The sequence below is a fragment of the Pseudophryne corroboree genome, chromosome 8 (genome assembly GCF_028390025.1).
Source record: "Pseudophryne corroboree isolate aPseCor3 chromosome 8, aPseCor3.hap2, whole genome shotgun sequence".
Taxonomy (NCBI): domain Eukaryota; kingdom Metazoa; phylum Chordata; class Amphibia; order Anura; family Myobatrachidae; genus Pseudophryne; species Pseudophryne corroboree.
The window spans coordinates 163,863,744-163,887,929 of NC_086451.1; the positions used below are offsets into that span (position 1 = coordinate 163,863,744).

A 24,186-nucleotide genomic window follows, 5' to 3' on the forward strand; every position below is an offset into this window, starting at 1 on the left:
AGCGCCGCAAAAGGCCGCCATGCCCTGCACGCCCCTTTTCTCTTTTCATATGCAGACGAGGGTTGAAGCCAACTTTGACCCACTGCTTGGATGACATCACCATATGCAAATCCATCTGCTGCAGGCCTTCCCCCAGGAATGCTTGCACTAGTTGTTGCATTTTGTTTGTTGTTTGGGGGTGCTTCAGTATTAGGTAGCCTTCTGCCCTCCCATGTTCATCTGAAAATATGTGTTCTCCCTGCAGTTGTTGTCCCCAGATGAGAGTTCCCTTGTGCTGCCTCAGTTGAATCTCCTTTACTTGACAGAGATGTGCCTGAGCAGCGGCCCTCCCAAGCCCTATCCCAAATCATACTTATTTTGCATAGGAGATACCATGGTCATGAAGATTGTTCTCCCAGGGTGAGGTTCATTCATTACATTCTGGGTATGCTGACCCCTGTGATTTCCCCAAATGTGGGAAACTTGACAGCATTATTTGTGGTAGTGGGGGACTGTGTTTGTGCTTTCCTCTGGTCAGCTCTGGTAAAAGTCAGATTTCTTTGTCTCAGATCTTCCTCTAGCCTTGTTCTTCTTTCGAGAGTTTCCTTGTGCTGCCTCAGTTGGATCTCCTTCACTTGACAGGGGGGTGCCCGAGCAACGACCCTCCCCAGCTCTAGCCCAACTCCTACTTACCTGCCAGGTGAGATACTATGATCATGAAGGTGCTTCTCCCAGGGCAAGGCTCACCCATTGCACTCTGGGTGTGCTGCTCCTGCGATTTCCCCAAATGTGGGAAACTTGACTGCATAATTTGTGTTTCCCCTGGTCGGCTCTCGTATAATTCAGATCTCTTTGTCTCAGGTCTCTCTCCAGCCTAGTTTGCTGTCTGTTTCCACTTCTCTTTTCTTGAGCCGCTCCCTTCTATGCCCTTGCGCACTATCCCAGGATAATTATTGTAGCTGGTCTGCGGGTAACAGCTCTCAGATCCACTTCTAGAAAAAATGCAACAATGTAATTTGAGTGACAAACTGCAGAGATGAAAGCTTTCTGTGACTGCTGCACAGGGATCACACAAACTCTATTCATAGGGCTGACTTCACTTAGGGGAGATGTTCTCGCCCCGCAAAGAAGTGCGAGTATATACCGCACTTACGGTACCATTGGATTTACAGATATTTTTTTGCAATACACTATGGGGGTCATTCTGAGTTGATTGCTCGCTATTTAAAACGGTGGAGTTAACATATCTCACGTGGAAGGTGGTCATGTTATTAGCCTTGGCTTCGGCTAGGCGAGTGTCGGAATTAGCGGCTTTGTCACATAAAAGCCCATATTTGGTGTTCCATGTGGATAGAGCGGAATTGCGGACCCATCCTCAATTCCTACCAAAAGTGGTCTCATCTTTTCATATGAACCAATCTATTGTGGTGCCTTTGGCTACGCGTGACTTGGAGGATTCCGAGTTACTTGATGTGGTCAGGGCTTTGAAAATTTACGTGGCCAGGACGGCTAGAGTCAGGAAAACTGAAGCGCTGTTTGTCCTGTATGCAACCAACAAGATTGGTGCCCCTGCTTCAAAGCAGGCTATTGCTCGCTGGATTTGTAACACGATTCAGCAAGCGCATTCTATGGCTGGATTGCAGTTACCGAAATCGGTCTAGGCCCATTCCACGAGGAAAGTGGGCTCTTCTTGGGCGGCTGCCCGAGGGGTCTCGGCACTACAGCTGTGTCGAGCTGCTACTTGGTCAGGTTCAAACACCTTTTCAAAATACTATAAGTTTGATACCCTGGCTGAGGAGGAACTCATGTTTGCTCAATCGGTGCTGCAGAGTCATCCGCACTCTCCCGCCCGTTTTGGAGCTTTGGTATAATCCCCATGGTCCTTACGGAGTCCCCAGCATCCTCTAGGACGTTAGAGAAAATAAGATTTTAAACCTACCGGTAAATCTTTTTCTCGTAGTCCGTAGAGGATGCTGGGCGCCCGTCCCAAGTGCGGACTACTTCTGCAATACTTGTATATAGTTATTGCTTCAATAAGGGTTATGTTATAGTTGCATCGGTCCTGCACTGATGCTACAGTATGTTGTTTTTTCGTACTCATAACTGGGTAGTTTATCACAAGTTATACGGTGTGATTGGTGTGGCTGGTATGAATCTTGCCCTGGATTAACAAAATCCTTTCCTCATACTGTCAGTCTCCTCTGGGCACAGTTTCTCTAACTGTGGCATAGAGGCGCATAGAGGGAGGAGCCAGTGCACACCCAGAACTAAAGTCTTTCTTAAAGTGCCCATGTCTCCTGCGGAGCCCGTCTATCCCCATGGTCCTTTCGGAGTCCCCAACACCCTCTACGGACTACGAGAAAAAGATTTACCGGTAGGTTTAAAATCTTATTTTCTACTTTATTCTTTTCTATCCTAGTTTATTACGACCAACTCTCATCCAAGGAGTTTGATATTCTACTACCTGCATGCAATTTAAATTGCTTAAATTGTTTATATGGTTGATTTGTCCTTCACAACCCATAATCTGCAACTTGGATGTACTTGTGTCATTGAAAATCTTATAATAAAAATGTTTACATATTGAAAAAAAAAGTTATAAGACATATGCATTCAATATTTGAAGAAACAAAATAAAATAAAGCTATGTATTGGGTTTCACTAACAAGCACATTGGAAGACTTGACTACTGTTAAAAGACATGCATTACATGGTATAGAGCCACAAACCACAATGTAGTAAAATAAAAACAAACTTACATGTGCTAGAGCTGGGGAGGGTCGCTGCACGGGCAGCCCCCTGTCAAGTGAAGGAGATCCAACTGAGGCAGCACAAGTGAACTCTCGAAAGAAGAACAAGGCTAGAGGAAAATCTGAGACAAAGAAATCTGACTTTTACCAGAGCTGTCCAGAGGAAAGCACAAACACAGCCCCCCACTACCACAAATAATGCAGTCGAGTTTCCCACATTTGTGGAAATCACAGGGGTCAGCATACCCAGAATGCAATGAATGAACCTCACCCTGGGAGAACAATCTTCATGACCATGGTATCTCCTATGCAAAATAAGTATGATTTGGGATAGGGCTGGGGAGGGCCGCTGCTCAGGCACATCTCTGTCAAGTAAAGGAGATTCAACTGAGGCAGCACAAGGGAACTCTCATCTGGGGACAACAACTGCAGGGAGAACACATATTTTCAGATGAACATGGGAGGGCAGAAGGCTACCTAATACTGAAGCACCCCCAAACAACAAACAAAATGCAACAACTAGTGCAAGCATTCCTGGGGGAAGGCCTGCAGCAGATGGATTTGCATATGGTGATGTCATCCAAGCAGTGGGTCAAAGTTGGCTTCAACCCTCGTCTGCATATGAAAAGAGAAAAGGGGCGTGCAGGGCATGGCAGCCTTTTGCGGCGCTTGGATGACCCCTAGCTCGCATTAAACACCTCCACCCTCCTTCGGTGTGGGGCTCATGTTGGCTATGCCCCAGCCCCTGAAGCATTCAAGCTGATTTCTTGCAGCAGCTGGGCACTGTAACAGCTCCAGAGCTGCTCTGTAAGGCAAATAAAAGGGTGTGGGACCTGCAGCACTACCTGTAGTTCGCATTGTGCGTTGGAAGGCAAAAAGTAAGCAGACGGGAGAAGTCAGGATAGTGCGCAAGGGCATAGAAGGGAGGGGCTCAAGAAAAGAGAAGTGGAAACAGACAGCAAACTAGGCTGGAGAGAGACCTGAGACAAAGAGATCTGAATTATACGAGAGCCGACCAGGGGAACACAAATTATGCAGTAAAGTTTCCCACATTTGGGGAAATCGCAGGAGCAGCACACCCAGAGTGCAATGGGTGAGCCTTGCCCTGGGAGAAGCACCTTCATGATCATAGTATCTCACCTGGCAGGTAAGTAGGAGTTGGGCTAGAGCTGGGGAGGGTCGCTGCTCGGGCACCCCCTTCTCAAGTGAAGGAGATCCAACTGAGGCAGCACAAGGAAACTCTCGAAAGAAGAACAAGGCTAGAGGAAGATCTGAGACAAAGAAATCTGACTTTTACCAGAGCTGACCAGAGGAAAGCACAAACACAGTCACTCATTACCACAAATAATGCAGTCAAGTTTCCCACATTTGGGGAAATCACAGGGGTCAGCATACCCAGAATGCAATGAATGAACCTCACCCTGGGAGAACAATCTTCATGACCATGGTATCTGCTATGCAAAATAAGTATGATTTGGGATAGGGCTGGGGAGGGCCTCTGCTCAGGCACATCTCTGTCAAGTAAAGGAGATTCAACTGAGGCAGCACAAGGGAACTCTCATCTGGGGACAACAACTGCAGGGAGAACACATATTTTCAGATGAACATGGGAGGGCAGAAGGCTGCCTAATACTGAAGCACCCCCAAACAACAAACCAAATGCAACAACTAGTACAAGCATTCCTGGGGGAAGGTCTGCAGAAGACGGATTTGCATACGGTGATGTCATCCAAGCAGTGGGCCAAAGTTGGCTGGAACCCTCATCTGCATATGAAAAGAGAAAAGGGGTATGCAGGGCATGGCGGCCTTTTGCGGCGCTTGGATGACCCCTAGTTCGCATTAAATACCCCCACCCTCCTTCTGTGTGGGGCTCATGTTGGCCATGCCCCAGCCCCTGAAGCATTCAAGCTGATTTCTTGCAGCAGCTGGGCACTGTAACAGCTCCAGAGCTGCTCTGTAAGGCAAGTAAAAGGGTGTGGGCCCTGCAGCACTACCTGTAGTTTGCATTGTGCATTGTAAGGCACAAAGTAAGCAGACGGGAGGAGAAGTCAGAATAGTGCACAAGGGTATAGAAGGGAGGGGCTCAAGAAAAAAGAAGTGGAAACAGACAGTAAACTAGGCTGGAGAGAGACCTGAGACAAAGAGATCTGAATTATATGAGAGCCGACCAGGGGAAACACAAATTACGCAGTCAAGTTTCCCACATTTGGAGAAATCACAGGGGCAGCACACCCAGAGTGCAATGGGTGATCCTTGCCCAGGGAGAAGCAACTTCATGATCATAGTATCTCACCTGGCAGGTAAGTAGGAGTTGGGCTAGAGCTGGGGAGGGTCGCTGCTCGGGCACCCCCCTGTCAAGTGAAGGAGATCCAACTGAGGCAGCACAAGGGAACTCTCGAAAGAAGAACAAGGCTAGAGGAAAATCTGAGACAAAGAAATCTGACTTTTACCAGAGCTGACCAGAGGAAAGCACTACCACAAATAATGCAGTCGAGTTTCCCACATTTAGGGAAATCACAGGGGTCAGCATACCCAGAATGCAATGAATGAACCTCATCCTGAGAGAACAATCTTCATGACCATGGTATCACCTGTGCACAATAAGTATGATTTGGGATAGGGCTGGGGAGGGCCGCTGCTCAGGCACATCTCTGTCAAGTAAAGGAGATTCAACTGAGGCAGCACAAGGGAACTCTCATCTGGGGACAACAACTGCAGGGAGAACACATATTTTCAGATGAACATGGGAGGGCAGAAGGCTGCTTAATACTGAAGCACCCCCAAACAACAAACCAAATGCAACAACTAGTGCAAGCATTCCTGGGGGAAGGCCTGCAGCAGATGGATTTGCATATGGTGATGTCATCCAAGCAGTGGGTCAAAGTTGGCTTCAACCCTCGTCTGCATATGAAAAGATAAAATTGGCATGCAGGGCATGGCGGCCTTTTGCGGTGCTTGGATGACCCCTAGTTTGCATTAAACACCTCCACCCTCCTTCGGTGTGGGGCTCATGATGGCTATGCCCCAGCCCCTGAAGCATTCAAGCTGATTTCTTGCAGCAGCTGGGCACTGTAACAGCTCCAGAGCTGCTCTGTAAGGCAAGTAAAAGGGTGTGGGCCCTGCAGCACTACCTGTAGTTTGCATTGTGCGTTGCAAGGCACAAAGTAAGCAGACGGGAGAAGTCAGGATAGTGCGCAAGGGCATAGAAGGGAGCAACTCAAGAAAAGAGAAGTGGAAACAGACTGCAAATTAGGCTGGAGAGAGACCTGAGACAAAGAGATCTGAATTATACGAGAGCCGACCAGGTGAAACACAAATTATGCAGTCAAGTGTCCAACATTTGGGGAAACCGCAGGAGTAGCACACCCAGAGTGCAATGGGTGAGCCTTGCCCTAGGAGAAGCACCTTCATGATCATAGTATCTCACCTGGCAGGTAAGTAGGAGCTGGGCTAGAGCTGGGGAGGATCGCTGCTCGGGCACCCCCCTGTCAAGTGAAGGAGATCCAACTGAGGCAGCACAAGGGAACTCTCGAAAGAAGAACAAGGCTAGAGGAAGATCTGAGACAAAGAAATCTGACTTTTACCAGAGCTGACCAAAGGAAAGCACAAACACAGTCCCTCACTACCACAAATAATGCAGTCCAGTTTCCCACATTTGGGGAAATCACAAGGGTTAGCATACCCAGAATGCAATGAATGAACCTCACCCTGGGAGAACAATCTTCATGACCATGGTATCTCCTATGCAAAATAAGTATGATTTGGGATAGAGCTGGGGAGGGCCGCTGCTCAGGCACATCTCTGTCAAGTAAAGGAGATTCAACTGAGGCAGCACAAGGGAACTCTCATCTGGGGACAACAACTGCAGGGAGAACACATATTTTCAGATGAACATGGGAGGGCAGAAGGCTGCCTAATACTGAAGCACCCCCAAACAACAAACCAAATGCAACAACTAGTGCAAGCATTCCTGGGGGAAGGCCTGCAGCAGATGGATTTGCATATGGTGATGTCATCCAAGCAGTGGGTCAAAGTTGGCTTCAACACTCATCTGCATATGAATAGAGAAGAGGGGCGTGCAGGGCATGGCGGCCTTTTGCGGCGCTTGGATGACCCCTAATTCGCATAAAACATCTCCACCCTCCTTCGGTGTGGGGCTCATGTTGGCTATGCCCCAGCCCCTGAAGCATTCAAGCTAATTTCTTGCAGCAGCTGGGCACTGTAACAGCTCCAGAGCTGCTCTGTAAAGCATGTAAAAGGGTGTGGGCCCTGCAGCACTACCTGTAGTTTGCATTGTGCGTTGGAAGGCACAAAGTAAGCAGACAGGAGAGGTCAGAATAGTGCGCAAGGGCATAGAAGGGAGCGGCTCAAGAAAAGAGAAGTGGAAACAGACAGCAAACTAGGCTGGAGAGAGACCTGAGACAAAGAGATCTGAATTATACGAGAGCCGACCAGGGGAAACACAAATTATGCAGTCAAGTTTCCCACATTTGGGGAAATCACAGGGGCAGCACACCCAGAGTGCAATGGGTGAGCCTTGCCCTGGGAGAAGCACCTACATGATCATAGTATCTCACCTGGCAGGTAAGTAGGAGTTGGGCTAGAGCTGGGGAGGGTCGCAGCTCGGGCACCCCCCTGTCAAGTGAAGGAGATCCAACTGAGGCAGCACAAGGGAACTCTCGAAAGAAGAACAAGGCTAGAGGAAGATCTGAGACAAAGAAATCTGACTTTTACCAGAGCTGACCAGAGGAAAGCACAAACACAGTCCCCCACTACCACAAATAATGCAGTCAAGTTTCCCACATTTGGGGAAATCACAGGGGTCAGCATACCCAGAATGCAATGAATGAACCTCACCCTGGGAGAACAATCTTCATGACCATGGTATCTCCTATGCAAAATAAGTATGATTTGGGATAGAGCTGGGGAGGGCCGCTGCTCAGGCACATCTCTGTCAAGTAAAGGAGATTCAACTGAGGCAGCACAAGGGAACTCTCATCTGGGGACAACAACTGCAGGGAGAACACATATTTTCAGATGAACATGGGAGGGCAGAAGGCTGCCTAATACTGAAGCACCCCCAAACAACAAACCAAATGCAACAACTAGTGCAAGCATTCCTGGGGGAAGGCCTGCAGCAGATGGATTTGCATATGGTGATGTCATCCAAGCAGTGGGTCAAAGTTGGCTTCAACCCTCGTCTGCATATGAAAAGAAAAAAGGGATGTGCAGGGCATGGCGGCCTTTTGCGGCGCTTGGATGACCCCTAATTCACATTAAACACCTCCACCCTCCTTCGGTGTGGGGCTCATGTTGGCTATGCCCCAGCCCCTGAAGCATTCAAGCTGATTTCTTGCAGCAGCTGGGCACTGTAACAGCTCCAGAGCTGCTCTGTAAAGCATGTAAAAGGGCGTGGGCCCTGCAGCACTACCTGTAGTTTGCATTGTGCGTTGGAAGGCACAAAGTAAGCAGACGGGAGAAGTCAGGATAGTGCGCAAGGGCATAGAAGGGAGCGGCTCAAGAAAATAGAAGTGGAAACAGACAGCAAACTAGGCTGGAGAGAGACCTGAGACAAAGAGATCTGAATTATACGAGAGCCGACCAGGGGAAACACAAATTATGCAGTCAAGTTTCCCACATTTGGGGAAATCGCAAGAGCAGCACACCCAGAGTGCAATGGATGAGCCTTGCCCAGGGAGAAGCACCTTCATGATCATAGTATCTCACCTGGCAGGTAAGTAGGAGTTGGGCTAGAGCTGGGTAGGGTCGCTGCTCGGGCACTTCCCTGTCAAGTGAAGGAGATCCAACTGAGTCAGCACAAGGAAACTCTCGAAAGAAGAACAAGGCTAGAGGAAGATCTGAGACAAAGAAATCTGACTTTTACCAGAGCTGACCAGAGGAAAGCACAAACACAGTCACTCATTACCACAAATAATGCAGTCAAGTTTCCCACATTTGGGGAAATCACAGGGGTCAGCATACCCAGAATGCAATGAATGAACCTCACCCTGGGAGAACAATCTTCATGACCATGGTATCTGCTATGCAAAATAAGTATGATTTGGGATAGGGCTGGGGAGGGCCTCTGCTCAGGCACATCTCTGTCAAGTAAAGGAGATTCAACTGAGGCAGCACAAGGGAACTCTCATCTGGGGACAACAACTGCAGGGAGAACACATATTTTCAGATGAACATGGGAGGGCAGAAGGCTGCCTAATACTGAAGCACCCCCAAACAACAAACCAAATGCAACAACTAGTACAAGCATTCCTGGGGGAAGGTCTGCAGAAGACGGATTTGCATACGGTGATGTCATCCAAGCAGTGGGCCAAAGTTGGCTGGAACCCTCATCTGCATATGAAAAGAGAAAAGGGGTATGCAGGGCATGGCGGCCTTTTGCGGCGCTTGGATGACCCCTAGTTCGCATTAAATACCCCCACCCTCCTTCTGTGTGGGGCTCATGTTGGCCATGCCCCAGCCCCTGAAGCATTCAAGCTGATTTCTTGCAGCAGCTGGGCACTGTAACAGCTCCAGAGCTGCTCTGTAAGGCAAGTAAAAGGGTGTGGGCCCTGCAGCACTACCTGTAGTTTGCATTGTGCATTGTAAGGCACAAAGTAAGCAGACGGGAGGAGAAGTCAGAATAGTGCACAAGGGTATAGAAGGGAGGGGCTCAAGAAAAAAGAAGTGGAAACAGACAGTAAACTAGGCTGGAGAGAGACCTGAGACAAAGAGATCTGAATTATATGAGAGCCGACCAGGGGAAACACAAATTACGCAGTCAAGTTTCCCACATTTGGAGAAATCACAGGGGCAGCACACCCAGAGTGCAATGGGTGATCCTTGCCCAGGGAGAAGCAACTTCATGATCATAGTATCTCACCTGGCAGGTAAGTAGGAGTTGGGCTAGAGCTGGGGAGGGTCGCTGCTCGGGCACCCCCCTGTCAAGTGAAGGAGATCCAACTGAGGCAGCACAAGGGAACTCTCGAAAGAAGAACAAGGCTAGAGGAAAATCTGAGACAAAGAAATCTGACTTTTACCAGAGCTGACCAGAGGAAAGCACTACCACAAATAATGCAGTCGAGTTTCCCACATTTAGGGAAATCACAGGGGTCAGCATACCCAGAATGCAATGAATGAACCTCATCCTGAGAGAACAATCTTCATGACCATGGTATCACCTGTGCACAATAAGTATGATTTGGGATAGGGCTGGGGAGGGCCGCTGCTCAGGCACATCTCTGTCAAGTAAAGGAGATTCAACTGAGGCAGCACAAGGGAACTCTCATCTGGGGACAACAACTGCAGGGAGAACACATATTTTCAGATGAACATGGGAGGGCAGAAGGCTGCTTAATACTGAAGCACCCCCAAACAACAAACCAAATGCAACAACTAGTGCAAGCATTCCTGGGGGAAGGCCTGCAGCAGATGGATTTGCATATGGTGATGTCATCCAAGCAGTGGGTCAAAGTTGGCTTCAACCCTCGTCTGCATATGAAAAGATAAAATTGGCATGCAGGGCATGGCGGCCTTTTGCGGTGCTTGGATGACCCCTAGTTTGCATTAAACACCTCCACCCTCCTTCGGTGTGGGGCTCATGATGGCTATGCCCCAGCCCCTGAAGCATTCAAGCTGATTTCTTGCAGCAGCTGGGCACTGTAACAGCTCCAGAGCTGCTCTGTAAGGCAAGTAAAAGGGTGTGGGCCCTGCAGCACTACCTGTAGTTTGCATTGTGCGTTGCAAGGCACAAAGTAAGCAGACGGGAGAAGTCAGGATAGTGCGCAAGGGCATAGAAGGGAGCAACTCAAGAAAAGAGAAGTGGAAACAGACTGCAAATTAGGCTGGAGAGAGACCTGAGACAAAGAGATCTGAATTATACGAGAGCCGACCAGGTGAAACACAAATTATGCAGTCAAGTGTCCAACATTTGGGGAAACCGCAGGAGTAGCACACCCAGAGTGCAATGGGTGAGCCTTGCCCTAGGAGAAGCACCTTCATGATCATAGTATCTCACCTGGCAGGTAAGTAGGAGCTGGGCTAGAGCTGGGGAGGATCGCTGCTCGGGCACCCCCCTGTCAAGTGAAGGAGATCCAACTGAGGCAGCACAAGGGAACTCTCGAAAGAAGAACAAGGCTAGAGGAAGATCTGAGACAAAGAAATCTGACTTTTACCAGAGCTGACCAAAGGAAAGCACAAACACAGTCCCTCACTACCACAAATAATGCAGTCCAGTTTCCCACATTTGGGGAAATCACAAGGGTTAGCATACCCAGAATGCAATGAATGAACCTCACCCTGGGAGAACAATCTTCATGACCATGGTATCTCCTATGCAAAATAAGTATGATTTGGGATAGAGCTGGGGAGGGCCGCTGCTCAGGCACATCTCTGTCAAGTAAAGGAGATTCAACTGAGGCAGCACAAGGGAACTCTCATCTGGGGACAACAACTGCAGGGAGAACACATATTTTCAGATGAACATGGGAGGGCAGAAGGCTGCCTAATACTGAAGCACCCCCAAACAACAAACCAAATGCAACAACTAGTGCAAGCATTCCTGGGGGAAGGCCTGCAGCAGATGGATTTGCATATGGTGATGTCATCCAAGCAGTGGGTCAAAGTTGGCTTCAACACTCATCTGCATATGAATAGAGAAGAGGGGCGTGCAGGGCATGGCGGCCTTTTGCGGCGCTTGGATGACCCCTAATTCGCATAAAACATCTCCACCCTCCTTCGGTGTGGGGCTCATGTTGGCTATGCCCCAGCCCCTGAAGCATTCAAGCTAATTTCTTGCAGCAGCTGGGCACTGTAACAGCTCCAGAGCTGCTCTGTAAAGCATGTAAAAGGGTGTGGGCCCTGCAGCACTACCTGTAGTTTGCATTGTGCGTTGGAAGGCACAAAGTAAGCAGACAGGAGAGGTCAGAATAGTGCGCAAGGGCATAGAAGGGAGCGGCTCAAGAAAAGAGAAGTGGAAACAGACAGCAAACTAGGCTGGAGAGAGACCTGAGACAAAGAGATCTGAATTATACGAGAGCCGACCAGGGGAAACACAAATTATGCAGTCAAGTTTCCCACATTTGGGGAAATCACAGGGGCAGCACACCCAGAGTGCAATGGGTGAGCCTTGCCCTGGGAGAAGCACCTACATGATCATAGTATCTCACCTGGCAGGTAAGTAGGAGTTGGGCTAGAGCTGGGGAGGGTCGCAGCTCGGGCACCCCCCTGTCAAGTGAAGGAGATCCAACTGAGGCAGCACAAGGGAACTCTCGAAAGAAGAACAAGGCTAGAGGAAGATCTGAGACAAAGAAATCTGACTTTTACCAGAGCTGACCAGAGGAAAGCACAAACACAGTCCCCCACTACCACAAATAATGCAGTCAAGTTTCCCACATTTGGGGAAATCACAGGGGTCAGCATACCCAGAATGCAATGAATGAACCTCACCCTGGGAGAACAATCTTCATGACCATGGTATCTCCTATGCAAAATAAGTATGATTTGGGATAGAGCTGGGGAGGGCCGCTGCTCAGGCACATCTCTGTCAAGTAAAGGAGATTCAACTGAGGCAGCACAAGGGAACTCTCATCTGGGGACAACAACTGCAGGGAGAACACATATTTTCAGATGAACATGGGAGGGCAGAAGGCTGCCTAATACTGAAGCACCCCCAAACAACAAACCAAATGCAACAACTAGTGCAAGCATTCCTGGGGGAAGGCCTGCAGCAGATGGATTTGCATATGGTGATGTCATCCAAGCAGTGGGTCAAAGTTGGCTTCAACCCTCGTCTGCATATGAAAAGAAAAAAGGGATGTGCAGGGCATGGCGGCCTTTTGCGGCGCTTGGATGACCCCTAATTCACATTAAACACCTCCACCCTCCTTCGGTGTGGGGCTCATGTTGGCTATGCCCCAGCCCCTGAAGCATTCAAGCTGATTTCTTGCAGCAGCTGGGCACTGTAACAGCTCCAGAGCTGCTCTGTAAAGCATGTAAAAGGGCGTGGGCCCTGCAGCACTACCTGTAGTTTGCATTGTGCGTTGGAAGGCACAAAGTAAGCAGACGGGAGAAGTCAGGATAGTGCGCAAGGGCATAGAAGGGAGCGGCTCAAGAAAATAGAAGTGGAAACAGACAGCAAACTAGGCTGGAGAGAGACCTGAGACAAAGAGATCTGAATTATACGAGAGCCGACCAGGGGAAACACAAATTATGCAGTCAAGTTTCCCACATTTGGGGAAATCGCAAGAGCAGCACACCCAGAGTGCAATGGATGAGCCTTGCCCAGGGAGAAGCACCTTCATGATCATAGTATCTCACCTGGCAGGTAAGTAGGAGTTGGGCTAGAGCTGGGTAGGGTCGCTGCTCGGGCACTTCCCTGTCAAGTGAAGGAGATCCAACTGAGTCAGCACAAGGGAACTCTCGAAAGAAGAACAAGGCTAGAGGAAGATCTGAGACAAATAAATCTGACTTTTACCAGAGCTGACCAGAGGAAAGCACAAACACAGTCCCCCACTACCACAAATAATGAAGTCGAGTTTCCCACATTTGGGGAAATCACAGGGGTCAGCATACCCAGAATGCAATGAATGAACCTCACCCTGGGATAACAGTTTTCATTACCATGATATCTCCTATGCAAAATAAGTATGATTTGGGATAGGGCTGGGGAGGGCCGCTGCTCAGGCACATCTCTGTCAAGTTAAGGAGATTCAACTGAGGCAGCACAAGGGAACTCTCATCTGGGGACAACAACTGCAGGGAGAACACATATTTTCAGATGAACATGGGAGGGCAGTAGGCTGCCTAATACTGAAGCACCCCCAAACAACAAACCAAATGCAACAACTAGTACAAGCATTCCTGGGGGAAGGTCTGCAGAAGACGGATTTGCATACAGTGATGTCATCCAAGCAGTGGGCCAAAGTTGGCTGGAACCCTCATCTGCATATGAAAAGAGAAAAGGGGTATGCAGGGAATGGCGGCCTTTTGCGGCGCTTGGATGACCCTTAGTTCGCATTAAACACCCCACCCTCCTTCGGTGTGGGGCTCATGTTGGCCATGCCCCAGCCCCTGAAGCATTCAAGCTGATTTCTTGCAGCAGCTTGGCACTGTAACAGCTCCAGAGCTGCTCTGTAATGCAAGTAAAAGTTTGTGGGCCCTGCAGCACTACCTGTAGTTTGCATTGTGCATTGGAAGGCACAAAGTAAGCAGACAGGAGGAGAAATCAGGATAGTGCACAAGGGTATAGAAGGGAGGGGCTCAAAAAAAAAGAAGTGGAAACAGACTGCAAACTAGGCTGGAGAGAGACCTGAGACAAAGAGATCTGAATTATATGAAAGCCGACCAGTGGAAACACAAATTATGCAGTCAAGTTTCCCACATTTGGGGAAATCACTGGGGCAGCACACCCAGAGTGCAATGGGTGAGCCTTGCCCTGAGAGAAGCACCTACATGATCATAGTATCTCACCTGGCAGGTAAGTAGGAGTTGGGCTAGAGCTGGGGAGGGTCGCTGCTTGGGCACCCCCCTGTCAAGTGAAGGAGATCCAACTGAGGCAGCACAAGGGAACTCTCGAAAGAAGAACAAGGCTAGAGGAAGATCTGAGACAAAGAAATCTGACTTTTACCAGAGCTGACCAGAGGAAAGCACAAACACAGTCCCCCACTACCACAAATAATGCAGTCAAGTTTCCCACATTTGGGGAAATCACAGGGGTCAGCATACCCAGAATGCAATGAATGAACCTCACCCTGGGAGAACAATCTTCATGACCATGGTATCTCCTATGCAAAATAAGTATGATTTGGGATAGGGCTGGGGAGGGCCGCTGCTCAGGCACATCTCTGTCAAGTTAAGAAGATTCAACTGAGGCAGCACAAGGGAACTCTCATCTGGGGACAACAACTGCAGGGAGAACACATATTTTCAGATGAACATGGGAGGGCAGAAGGCTGCCTAATACTGAAGCACCCCCAAACAACAAACCAAATGCAACAACTAGTGCAAGCATTCCTGGGGGAAGGCCTGCAGCAGATGGATTTGCATATGGTGATGTCATCCAAGCAGTGGGTCAAAGTTGGCTTCAACCCTCGTCTGCATATGAAAAGAGAAAAGGGGCGTGCAGGGCATGGCGGCCTTTTGCGGCGCTTGGATGACCCCTAGTTCGCATTAAACACCTCCACCCTCCTTCGGTGTGGGGCTCATGTTGGCTATGCCCCAGCCCCTGAAGCATTCAAGCTGATTTCTTGCAGAAGCTGGGCACTGTAACAGCTCCAGAGCTGCTCTGTATGGCAAGTAAAAGGGTGTGGGCCCTGCAGCACTACCTGTAGTTCGCATTGTGCGTTGGAAGGCACAAAGTAAGCAGATGGGAGAAGTCAGGATAGTGCGCAAGGGCATAGAAGGGAGCGGCTCAAGAAAAGAGAAGTGGAAACAGACAGCAAACTAGGCTGGAGAGCTCTTCTGTCTATATTTTGCAAACCTGCTCTTGTCCTCTCCAGCTGCTCCATGTAGATTTGACGTCTGGAAAGGTGCATAACCCACTGACAAGCAGGCACACTCCTGCATGAGTTTTCTCTCTCACTAGCTGGATGATACACAATCATTTGCATGTGCTCCACCTCTGACACACCACCCACCCAACCACCCAGTGACCAGAGCCACCCACAAGCCAACTGGCTCCGTGATTTAATTTGCACAGTGTAGTCATCCAGGCAGCATGTCCTTCTCAATGGAAGGATCTCTGGTTCCATGGAATCTTCCACATTGGAATGCTGCGGAATAAAAAGGATTTAAATATTCAGCTTGCTAGCATTCAATGTACCTGCGGCTTGGCTTTAGCACATGGGTCTTCATCCTGTGGCCCTCCAGCTGCTGTGAAACTACACATCCCAGCATGCCCTGCCACAGTTTTGCTATTAAGGTATGCTAAAACTGAGGCAGGGCATGCTGGTATATGTAGTTCCACAGCAGCTGGAGGGTCGCAGGTTGAAGACCCATATTCTAGCATGCCTGTTCTATGATGCATGTTCCGTGATGTCACAATCAGCTTGGAATGGGGTGTCTAGCATGCATTTGCTGACAGCCACTTGAGGGAGACACACATCAGGAGATGCAGCATATCGGAGGTCTTCGATGCCTTTCCAGCAAATGCACACCACCAGCTGCTGGTCTGGACACAAAACAATGCCCACAATTGAAGGCTCAAAATGCCCAACTACAGGATTAATGTAAGTAGTGAATTTAGGAATGAATTTAGAAGTAGGAAATTAAGTTAGTTCACAAGTACATTCAAATTCAGATCTAAAGTCTAGGTAGGCCTCACGTCCTGGCAGCCCCCAGCATTTAAAAATGCATTGATTAGAGGTAGGGAATTAAATGTAGATAAGAAGTAGACACAAAATAAGACTCCACAGAGCAATTATCAGGTGTCTTTATCAATTGTTGCATTTAAAAAAATCAAGCAATTAGGGAACACAATGTTGCGACAATGTAACCCTATTTGCAAAATAGTACTAAATAAGTTTGTCGATGTAAGACATTTGCAAAGGCGCAAACAAAACACGCTGGAAAATGCAACTGAATCTGTTTTTGGAGGTTAGAATAGATGCAGGATCAAGTAGCTCAATGGGTAGGGTATTTGATTAGAATTCAACAGGTTATAGGTTTGAATCCTGGGTATGATAGTTTGAGGTGTTATTTAATAAAGTATGTTTATATATTAGTCACACATGGCTTACTTGTACAAATGGCATGTCACCAGTTAGTGCTGACTGCTGATATGCCATTTGCACAAACACGCCATGTGTGACTGTATATGCATTTAAGGAGGGCACCCCGGCAATACCACAAACCATTGAGTGTCAAGTATACTAGATATATCTTCATATCTCATGTGCTTTCTCTGAGACCAATCTTGTTATGTCCCTTTCCCACAAGGCATGCGCCTTTTGTCCATATTGCAAAAATGGGGAGGGGGGGGCGCATATAATTATCTGTCACAGGGCACCAAAAAGTCTAGTTATGGCTCTGGTATGCATTATGTAATCTGGCAGACCATATCTCCAACACTGGCTGGTTGGAATAGAAATCCGGTTATCTATGTGAGCAAATGACCATCAACGATTTACTCTCAAACACTAGAAAATGGACAAAAATGGTCCCCTAAACAAATTGGTTAAATTTTGGGTTTAACCAATTTGTGTAATGACCATTTTTGACCACTTTTCTAGTGTTTGGGAGCAAATGGTTAATTGACATTTGCTCCGATACATTACCAGATTTTCATTCCATCCATCCAGACTGGATTGATAGCCTGACAGATAATTGTGTAGTGTACGCCCAGGATAACTGTCAGTTGTGCTTTCTTTTATGACGGCACATAAATGGGTGGGCAGATCCAGAGCAAGCACTGCCCACTCATGCATAGTTGTCAACTGATGTGAAGTTCCAGGGGGCAATCTCAGTTATAAAGAAAAGTATCTGGAAATTGTCCCTAGTTTAAAAAAAAAATAAAAAAAATTGATCAACTCCATTTATTTAGTATGATATCCCAGGTGATAGGATGCCGGCAGTCAGAACAACATACTTTATTAAATAACACATCTCAAACTACCATACCCAGGATTCAAACCTATAACCTGTTGAATTCTAATCAAACACCCTACCTATTGAGCTATTTGATCCTGCATAAAAATTGTGAACATTATATGAAGCTATTGGTACTTTGAAAAAAAAAGTATCAGCAGTACAACGCAGCAGATCCATGCAGTTTGCAGCCACACACTACATGTATCTGCTCAGCCACAATGCTGATTATTTCTTCACAAAGTACAAGGTGAGCTCCAAACAGAATTCTCTAGCTTAGAATTATGCCAAACCTAGAAGTCGGGCCCCCCACCCTGGGATCCCCCAGAGGGAGGCCTGCACCGTCATGTGGCAGGCTTGTCCGTTTTGGAAGCAGGCTGATGGGCAGCCCAGGCTTGCTTCAGTCTGGGCTTGGCAGGTCTGGAAGCATGAGCTTGCTTTGGGTATGCCTGACCTTGGGTACATTTTACCTTGAGGATGAAAGGGCCAAGGGAAAGTACTTTTAGCCTTCTGCGTGGTAGGAGTCATACTAGGTAGGCAAGCTGTTTTAGCAGTAGCCAGATCAGCTACAATCTTATTGAGGTCTTCTCCAAAGAGAGTGTCTCCCTTGAAAGGAAGCACCTCCAGGGTTTTCTTGGAATCCATATCCACCGACCAGGATCTCAACCAGCTGTATAAAGTATTACCTTGGAACTGGCTCTCCACTCCCCATTATCTGGTTATCATGGCTTCCTCCGCCAGTGTCCAGACTCGCTTGCTGAAGCTCGGCCACTTCTTCCTAGCAGCAGGCTCCTGGATCACTGGGCAGCAGAGGTGCTTGGGAGCCGGAAGGGGGCGGAGCAATCAGGCAGGCAGTTGCAGTGCTGCCCAGCTATCTGTGGTGTGAGAAGAAGCAGGGGCACCCCACCGCTGGCAGTGCTGCAGCTAGCGGTGGTGGCAGCGGCGAGGCTGCTGGGCTGGGTCTTGAAAAAGGTGGAAAGAAGGGTGTTACGGCATGGAATGTACAAACTGCGAGACCCTGCTGGTAGCGCCTTTGTCTATTTAATAGGAAGGGCACGTAACAGCCGGAGGGCAATGGAGGAAGCCCCGTTAGGGCTGGAGCCCGGCGGCAACTGACTCCGTTGTCTCTGGCAGTTCCGCCCCTGGACTAGAGGAATGGTCAAGAACATGGCAACATTTAATGCCAAAAAATGCAAAATCATACACGTCTCAAAAATACAAAGGCTAACTATAATATGAAGGGCATTATAATGGCAAAAGGAAAGCTATCTAAGTATTACTATTTCAGGTGAGCAATGTAACAAAGCAATAGGAAAGGCAAGTCAGATGCTTGTTTGCATAGGTAAAGAACCAGTAGCAGAAAAAAGTAATACAGGTTGAGTATCCCATATCCAAATATTCCGAAATACGGAATATTCCGAAATACGGACTTTTTTGAGTGAGACTGAGATAGTGAAACCTTTGTTTTTTGATGGCTCAGTGTACACAAACTTTGTTTAATACTCAAAGTTATTAAAAATATTGTATTAAATGAACTTCAGACTGTGTGTATAAGGTGTATATGACACATAAATGAATTCTGTGAATGTACACACACTTTGTTTAATGCACAAAGTTATAAAAAATATTGGCTAAAATGACCTTCAGGCTGTGTGTATATGGTATATATGAAACATAAATGCATTCTGTGCTTAGATTTAGGTCCCATCACCATAATATCTCGTTATGGTATGCAATTATTCCAAAATACAGAAAAATCCGATATCCAAAATTCCTCTGGTCCCAAGCATTTTGGATAAGGGATACTCAACCTGTAATGCCACTGTATAGGTCCTTGGTACAGCCACATTTAGAATCCTGTGTTCAGTTCCAGAAGCCATATCTCAAGCGCCTTGAGTCCTGTTGGAGAAAGAGCACTATATAAATAAATAGTATCAAAATTTGTTTCACGGCACCCCTAGGCCAAAGTTTTTTTTATTGAGAAATTCAGAAAAAAATATAAAATTAAGTAAATTGTGTTTATAGCATGTCATCCTCAGGTTCAGTTATGTTGTGAGGGAATGGTTTTGGCAATTTAATAAAGTATAAATAATTTTAATTGGTCCTGGACCACCAAACTATGCTACCAGTGCAAGAACCCCAGTTTGGAAACTACTGCCATAAAATAAACCTTTTTTGTTTTTTTTAAACTACATGTAATACACCTTAGATCTCAGTTCCTAAAAGGTTTTAAACCCTTGCATACAGTAAACTACACATATTTAAAAATCCTACACCGGGCACAAGTGCTCACGGGCCAATTTCATGGCAGTCTCGGATAGGAGGGCATTGTGGATTCACCAAGGGAATGCTGATGCTGACTCCAAGAAGCCTCTTCAAGATCGCAGGAGCAGAGTCCTCTGCTTCTGCCAAATCCACTGCATGACGCTGGGGCTCTCTTGCAGGAGCCCACACCAGTGGGGGGCACCAGGGGCGGAACTACTGGCAGGGCAGGCAGTGCATTGCACTGGGGCCCCGCCGCACTCAAGGGCCCACAGCCGCCGGCATTACAATGAGTCACAATGACTCATTGTATCATGCCGCAGCCGCACACCAGCGCTCCCGTCGGGTCTGCGTCCTGCGACTCCCGCCGCCCGCCCGTCGTAACGAACAGATCAGGCCAGGGCACTACGGGCAGCAGCCGCAGCACCAGACACGCTGCCGCCTCTGTAACACACGAAGAGGGAGGAGGGTCGCTTGGAGATGAGAGGAGCAGCGGCACGGGGGGGAGGAGTAGGAGGAGGGAGGTGAAGGAAGGAGCCGCAGCAGCGCTTTGTTACTGGTGGAGGCGCTGCTGCCCCTCTGCTTCACTATAGGCTGTCTTCCGAGAACAGCCTATAGTGAAGCAGAGGGGCAGCAGCAGCAGCGCCTCCACCAATAACACAGCGCTGCTGCGGCTCCCTCCTCCACCTCCCTCCTCATCCTTCTCTACTGCCCGGGAATCGTCAAGCTGCACGAGGAGCCTGAGCCAGCGGAGAGGGTAAGTATAATTCTTCTTTCTTTCTTTCTTTCTTTCTTTCTTTCTTTCTTTCTTTCTTTCTTTCTTTCTTTCTTTCTTTCGTCTCTTTCTTTCTTTGTTGGGACTGCCTGCCGCTATGTGTAAAAAGGGGGAATCTGCCTGCCGCTATGTGTAAAAAGGGGGAATCTGCCTGCCGCTATGTGTAAAAAGGGGGAATCTGCCTGCCGCTATGTGTAAAAAGGGGGAATCTGCCTGCAGCTATGTGTAAAAGGGGGGAATCTGCCTGCAGCTATGTGTTAAAAGGGGGAATCTGCCTGCAGCTATGTGTAAAAAGGGGGACTGCCTGCCGCAATGTGTAAAAAGGGGGAATCTGCCTGCCGCTATGTGTAAAAAGGGGGAATCTGCCTACAGCTATGTGTAAAAAGGGGGACTGCCTGCCGCAGTGTGTAAAAAGGGGGAATCTGCCTGCCGCAATGTGTAAAAAGGGGGAATCTGCTTGCCGCAATGTGTAAAAAGGGGGAATCTGCTTGCCGCAATGTGTAACAAGGGGGAATCTGCCTGCCGTAATGTGTAACAAGGGGGATGCTGTCTGCCGTAATGTGTAACAAGGGCACGCTGTCTGCCATAATGTGTAACAAGGGCAAGCTGTCTGCTGTAATGTGTAACAAGGGCAAGCTGTCTGCTGTAATGTGTAAAAAGTGTACGATGTCTGCCATTATGTGTAACAAGGGCAGGCTGACTGCTGTTATGTGAAAAAAGTGTACGCTGTCTGCCGCTATGTTTAACAAGGGCAGGCTGTCTGCCGTTATGTGTAAAAAGTGTACGCTGTCTGCCGCTATGTTTAACAAGGGCAGGCTGTCTGCCGTTATGTGAAAAAAATGTACGCTGTCTGCCGCTATGTGTAACAAGGGCACGCTGTCTGCCGTTGTGTAAAATAGGGGGATGCTGTCTGCCGTAATGTGTAAAAAGGGGACGCTGTCTGCTGTAATGTGTAAAAAGAGGACGCTGTCTGCTGTAATGTGTAAAAAGAGGAATCTGTCCGCCGTAAGGTGTAAAAGGGTCTCTACCTGGTGTAGTGGTGCTACTGTGCGGCGTAATTTGAATAATGGAGACTACTGTGCACCGTGTTATGAATTGGTATTATTTTGTGGCCACACCGCTTAACCACGAAGCCACGCCACTATGTTTTTTTGCGCGCGCCTACGGCACGCACTGCCCCTGTTTTGCATGCAGGGGTGGGGCTCCAATGCCGTTTCTTGCACACACTGCTAAAATGTCTAGTTACGGCACTGTTGCTAGGTATCCACTTCCCTGAGCAGGCCCCCCTCACCAGATCCTCTCCAGGGGTGAGGGGGTGGACTTGGATGGGATGGGATGGGGGGGGGCCCCAAGCCATTTTGTCGCACATGGGCCCACTGCTCGCTAGTTCCGCCACTGGGGGGCACGTCTAAAACTCTTCAGTCAGTTCTGGATTCATTCGGACCTGGACTCGTGGGTTTTACAAATAGTGTCCCAAGGGTACAAACTGGGGTTTCAAGAAGTTCCCCCTCACCGATTGTTCAAATCAGCCTTAGTCAGCAGGGAGAAGGTTTTTATTCAAGCCTCTTCGTGGTCCCGAAGCCGGACGGCTCAGTCAGACCAATCTTAAATCTGAAATCCCTTAATTTCTACCTAAAAAAATTCAATTTCAAGATGGAATCTCTCAGGGTAGTGATCTCCAGTCCGGGGGATAAAGGAGATTTCATGGTTTTGGTAGACATAAAGGATGCCTACTTACATGTTCCCATTTAGCCACTGCATCAAGCTACCTGAGGTTTGCAATTCAGGATTGTCATTACCAATTTCAGACGTTGCCGTTTGGTCTGTCCACGGCTCCGAGGATTTTCACCAGGGTGATGGCGGAAATGATGGTTCTCCTTCGCAAGCAAGGAGTCACAATTATCCCGTACTTGGATGATCTCCTGATAAAGGCGAGATCCAGGTACCAGTTGGTGCAAAACATCTACTCTCCCTGACAGTTCTTTAACAACATGGTTGGCTCCTAAACTTGCCAAAATCGCAGTTGGTCCTAATGACGCGGTTGTTGTTTTTGGGAGTGATACTGGACACAGAAGAGGTTTTCTTCTAGTGGAATGGCTCTGGAGATCCAGAGTCTGGTCAAACAAATTCTGAAACCAGCAAGAGTGTTAATCCATCAATGCATTCGGTTGCTGGGGAAGATGGTTGCGGCCTACGAGGCCATTCAGTTTGGCAGGCTCCATGCCAGAGTGTTCCAGTGGGACCTGTTGGACAAGTGGTCCGGATCCCACCTACACATGCACCGGAGGATAATCCTGTCTTCCAAGACCAGAATCTCACTCCATTGGTGGCTGCACAGTTCTCACCACCTAGAGGGGTGATGGTTTGGGATCCAGGACGGGATCCTAGGGACCACGGATGCAACCCTCCGAGGCTGGGGAGCAGTCACACAGGGGGAAAACATCCAAGGAAGATGGTCAAGTCAGGAAAGTTGTCTCCACATAAATGTTCTGGAGTTAAGGGCCATTTAATAACTGCAGACACAGTAGGCACTGGGACGGGTGCCCAGCATCCTCTACGGACTAAGAGAAAAGGATTTACCAGTAGGTATTAAAATCCTATTTTCTCTAAAGTCCTAGAGGATGCTGGGGACTCCGTAAGGACCATGGGGATAGACGGGCTCCGCAGGAGACATGGGCACTTTAAGAAAGACTTTAGTTCTGGGTGTGCACTGGCTCCTCCCTCTATGCCCCTCCTCCAGACCTCAGTTTGATACTGTGCCCAGTGGAGACTGGATGCTTTTCAGGAGCTCTCCTGAGCTTTCTGACAGAAAGTATTTTGTTAGGTTTTTAATTTTCAGGGAGCACTGCTGGCAACAGACTCCCTCATCGAGGGACTGAGGGGAGAGAAGCAGCCCTACTCTCTGAGTTGCAAGGTCCTGCTTCTTAGGCTACTGGACACCATTAGCTCCAAAGGGATTGGTACGCAGGATCTCACCCTCGCCGTCCGTCCCAGAGCCGCGCCTCTGTCCCCCTCGCAGAGCCGGAAGATAGAAGCCGGGTGAGTATGAGAAGAAAAGAAGACTTCAGAGGCGGCAGAAGACTTCATGATCTTCACTGAGGTAACGCACAGCACTGCAGCTGCGTGCCTTTGCTCCCATACACCTCACATACTCCGGTCACTGTAAGGGTGCAGGGCGCAGGGGGGGCGCCCCGGGCAGCAATATAAACCTCTTTCGCAAAAATATAACATATATACAGCTGGGCACTGTATATATGTATGAGCCCCCACCAATTTTACAGTTTAAGCGGGACAGAAGCCCGCCTCCGAGGGGGCGGGGCTTCTCCCTCAGCACTCACCAGCGCCATTTTTTCTCCACAGCACCGCTGAGAGGAAGCTCCCCGGACTCTACCCTGCTTATACCACGTTAGACAAGAGGGTTGAAAAGAGGGGGGGGGGGGCACATAATTCGCAAATTACATACAGCAGCACTACTGGGCAAACATTAAGTTACTGTTTTATTCCTGGGTTATATAGCGCTGGGGTGTGTGCTGGCATACTCCCTCTCTGTCTCTCCAAAGGGCCTTGTGGGGAAACTGTCTTCAGAAAAAGCATTCCCTGTGTGTGTGGTGTGTCGGTACACGTGTGTCGACATGTCTGAGGAAGAAGGCTATATTAGAGAGGAGCGGGAGCAAATGAATGTGGTGTCTCCGCCGACAGCTGATTGGATGGATATGTGGAATGTTTTAAATGCTAGTGTAAACTCATTGCACAAAAGATTAGACAAGGCAGAAGCTTTGGGACAGTCAGGGTCTCAACCCATGCCTGATCCTATGTTGCAGGGACTGTCAGGGTCTCATA

The 24,186-nt window shown here is 48.4% G+C and overlaps 19 non-coding genes and 4 pseudogenes across 19 annotated transcripts; 2 read left to right on the forward strand and 21 right to left on the reverse strand.

Moving 5' to 3' along the window:
- Positions 1 to 348: 348 nt before the first annotated feature.
- LOC134951628 (U1 spliceosomal RNA) lies at positions 349 to 512 on the forward strand. The gene has a single exon (XR_010184333.1). It is a non-coding gene; the product is annotated as a U1 spliceosomal RNA (small nuclear RNA).
- A 152-nt stretch (positions 513 to 664) lies between these two features.
- Positions 665 to 827, forward strand: LOC134952005 (U1 spliceosomal RNA). Its single transcript, XR_010184632.1, has one exon. It is a non-coding gene; the product is annotated as a U1 spliceosomal RNA (small nuclear RNA).
- Positions 828 to 2,887: 2,060 nt separating this feature from the next.
- Positions 2,888 to 3,051, reverse strand: LOC134950896 (U1 spliceosomal RNA). Its single transcript, XR_010183733.1, has one exon. It is a non-coding gene; the product is annotated as a U1 spliceosomal RNA (small nuclear RNA).
- A 672-nt stretch (positions 3,052 to 3,723) lies between these two features.
- LOC134952678 (U1 spliceosomal RNA) lies at positions 3,724 to 3,884 on the reverse strand. Its single transcript, XR_010185150.1, has one exon. It is a non-coding gene; the product is annotated as a U1 spliceosomal RNA (small nuclear RNA).
- A 152-nt stretch (positions 3,885 to 4,036) lies between these two features.
- On the reverse strand, positions 4,037 to 4,200 carry LOC134951915 (U1 spliceosomal RNA). The gene has a single exon (XR_010184563.1). It is a non-coding gene; the product is annotated as a U1 spliceosomal RNA (small nuclear RNA).
- Positions 4,201 to 4,895: 695 nt separating this feature from the next.
- LOC134953486 (U1 spliceosomal RNA) lies at positions 4,896 to 5,037 on the reverse strand (annotated as a pseudogene).
- Positions 5,038 to 5,182: 145 nt separating this feature from the next.
- Positions 5,183 to 5,337, reverse strand: LOC134953431 (U1 spliceosomal RNA; annotated as a pseudogene).
- A 671-nt stretch (positions 5,338 to 6,008) lies between these two features.
- LOC134953095 (U1 spliceosomal RNA) lies at positions 6,009 to 6,171 on the reverse strand. Its single transcript, XR_010185426.1, has one exon. It is a non-coding gene; the product is annotated as a U1 spliceosomal RNA (small nuclear RNA).
- A 152-nt stretch (positions 6,172 to 6,323) lies between these two features.
- Positions 6,324 to 6,487, reverse strand: LOC134951598 (U1 spliceosomal RNA). The gene has a single exon (XR_010184308.1). It is a non-coding gene; the product is annotated as a U1 spliceosomal RNA (small nuclear RNA).
- A 671-nt stretch (positions 6,488 to 7,158) lies between these two features.
- Positions 7,159 to 7,321, reverse strand: LOC134952514 (U1 spliceosomal RNA). Its single transcript, XR_010185021.1, has one exon. It is a non-coding gene; the product is annotated as a U1 spliceosomal RNA (small nuclear RNA).
- Positions 7,322 to 7,473: 152 nt separating this feature from the next.
- On the reverse strand, positions 7,474 to 7,637 carry LOC134950489 (U1 spliceosomal RNA). Its single transcript, XR_010183399.1, has one exon. It is a non-coding gene; the product is annotated as a U1 spliceosomal RNA (small nuclear RNA).
- Positions 7,638 to 8,308: 671 nt separating this feature from the next.
- LOC134952324 (U1 spliceosomal RNA) lies at positions 8,309 to 8,471 on the reverse strand. Its single transcript, XR_010184874.1, has one exon. It is a non-coding gene; the product is annotated as a U1 spliceosomal RNA (small nuclear RNA).
- A 152-nt stretch (positions 8,472 to 8,623) lies between these two features.
- LOC134951916 (U1 spliceosomal RNA) lies at positions 8,624 to 8,787 on the reverse strand. The gene has a single exon (XR_010184564.1). It is a non-coding gene; the product is annotated as a U1 spliceosomal RNA (small nuclear RNA).
- A 695-nt stretch (positions 8,788 to 9,482) lies between these two features.
- LOC134953487 (U1 spliceosomal RNA) lies at positions 9,483 to 9,624 on the reverse strand (annotated as a pseudogene).
- Positions 9,625 to 9,769: 145 nt separating this feature from the next.
- LOC134953432 (U1 spliceosomal RNA) lies at positions 9,770 to 9,924 on the reverse strand (annotated as a pseudogene).
- A 671-nt stretch (positions 9,925 to 10,595) lies between these two features.
- On the reverse strand, positions 10,596 to 10,758 carry LOC134953097 (U1 spliceosomal RNA). The gene has a single exon (XR_010185427.1). It is a non-coding gene; the product is annotated as a U1 spliceosomal RNA (small nuclear RNA).
- A 152-nt stretch (positions 10,759 to 10,910) lies between these two features.
- Positions 10,911 to 11,074, reverse strand: LOC134951599 (U1 spliceosomal RNA). Its single transcript, XR_010184309.1, has one exon. It is a non-coding gene; the product is annotated as a U1 spliceosomal RNA (small nuclear RNA).
- Positions 11,075 to 11,745: 671 nt separating this feature from the next.
- Positions 11,746 to 11,908, reverse strand: LOC134952516 (U1 spliceosomal RNA). The gene has a single exon (XR_010185022.1). It is a non-coding gene; the product is annotated as a U1 spliceosomal RNA (small nuclear RNA).
- Positions 11,909 to 12,060: 152 nt separating this feature from the next.
- On the reverse strand, positions 12,061 to 12,224 carry LOC134950490 (U1 spliceosomal RNA). The gene has a single exon (XR_010183400.1). It is a non-coding gene; the product is annotated as a U1 spliceosomal RNA (small nuclear RNA).
- A 671-nt stretch (positions 12,225 to 12,895) lies between these two features.
- On the reverse strand, positions 12,896 to 13,058 carry LOC134952325 (U1 spliceosomal RNA). Its single transcript, XR_010184875.1, has one exon. It is a non-coding gene; the product is annotated as a U1 spliceosomal RNA (small nuclear RNA).
- A 152-nt stretch (positions 13,059 to 13,210) lies between these two features.
- Positions 13,211 to 13,374, reverse strand: LOC134951922 (U1 spliceosomal RNA). Its single transcript, XR_010184568.1, has one exon. It is a non-coding gene; the product is annotated as a U1 spliceosomal RNA (small nuclear RNA).
- Positions 13,375 to 14,047: 673 nt separating this feature from the next.
- Positions 14,048 to 14,210, reverse strand: LOC134952767 (U1 spliceosomal RNA). The gene has a single exon (XR_010185197.1). It is a non-coding gene; the product is annotated as a U1 spliceosomal RNA (small nuclear RNA).
- A 152-nt stretch (positions 14,211 to 14,362) lies between these two features.
- On the reverse strand, positions 14,363 to 14,526 carry LOC134950491 (U1 spliceosomal RNA). Its single transcript, XR_010183401.1, has one exon. It is a non-coding gene; the product is annotated as a U1 spliceosomal RNA (small nuclear RNA).
- Positions 14,527 to 24,186: the final 9,660 nt, after the last annotated feature.